The following is a 1,058-nucleotide window of genomic DNA, read 5'->3' on the forward strand; positions in this document are numbered from 1 at the left end:
AGTATAAGTCTGGCAGTTTGTTCACCAAGTTACTGTGCTCTCTGAGAGGATCTGTAAGTATTTGACATTGTTCCATGCCCATCGTTGACATTAGTCTCTAACAACTCCAACAACTTTTCGATCATCTACCAGGAACAGTGGAAAGAGCATGAGTTTCTGTAGTGTAGTGGTTATCACGTTTGCTTTACATGCAAAAGGTCTCTGGTTCGAAACCAGACAGAAACAGGTTTTGCATGTTCTATTCATCACAGGTGTTTACTAAAGGTCAACAAGGTTCTGTGGTGTCATGGTCTGTACTCTGAATCCAGGCATCTGAGTGCAAGCCTCAGTTGAAATTTTCATGCGTTGCATCTCACATCATCAACTTTGGAACCTCAAACTGAAACAAATCAGAGAAGTTCAGTTCCTGTAGTGTAGTGGTTATCACATTTGCTTTATATGCAATAGGTCTCTGGTTCAAAACCAGACAGAAACAGTTTTTGTAGGTTATGCATTGCTTGGGGTGCAGTGAGACAACAAGAGCCTTCCTCTTTGGTGATGGTTCATTTGCCAATCGACTTCAATGTAGGCTTCTTTGAAATCGAAGCTACTTTACTTCAATTACCAATTGGCAGTTCAATGGCGTAATGCACATGTGTCAAACTCAAGGCCAGCGGGCCACATGTGGATGATTGACTTAAAATAGGTTTTGAGCACGAATTGACTACAAACTACATCTCCCAGAATGGATTCCGATTGTTACCAGCCAACATTACGGCTTCTCGCCACTAGAGAGCAGCAGAGTCACCTCAAGCTGCTTATTGATTTTCCCAGCGAATAAAACTGAGACATCGACAAGCTAACATCAAAACGTCCAAGAAAAGAAAAATAGATTTACAAGTAAGACTGTGAATGAAGATGTGTGTGAGTTGGTGTCAGGGCGGCAGGTCGTGCTAGACTTTTTTTGTTATCCGTTATCTTGACCGACAACATAAAAAAAAAAATCGGTCCTGTACTATTTTTATCCGTGAAATTACAATCATATTAACATCGGCTATTTAGTCGCATTTTATGCGGTT

The 1,058-nt window shown here is 40.8% G+C and overlaps 2 non-coding genes across 2 annotated transcripts; both read left to right on the forward strand.

Moving 5' to 3' along the window:
- The first annotated feature begins 152 nt into the window (after positions 1 to 152).
- Positions 153 to 225, forward strand: trnav-uac (transfer RNA valine (anticodon UAC)). The gene has a single exon. It is a non-coding gene; the product is annotated as a tRNA-Val (tRNA).
- A 177-nt stretch (positions 226 to 402) lies between these two features.
- On the forward strand, positions 403 to 475 carry trnai-uau (transfer RNA isoleucine (anticodon UAU)). Its single transcript has one exon. It is a non-coding gene; the product is annotated as a tRNA-Ile (tRNA).
- The last annotated feature ends 583 nt before the right edge of the window (positions 476 to 1,058 follow it).

Source organism: Poecilia latipinna, unplaced genomic scaffold (genome assembly GCF_001443285.1).
Source record: "Poecilia latipinna isolate Pla-1442-1.1 unplaced genomic scaffold, P_latipinna-1.0 Scaffold99, whole genome shotgun sequence".
Classification (NCBI taxonomy): domain Eukaryota; kingdom Metazoa; phylum Chordata; class Actinopteri; order Cyprinodontiformes; family Poeciliidae; genus Poecilia; species Poecilia latipinna.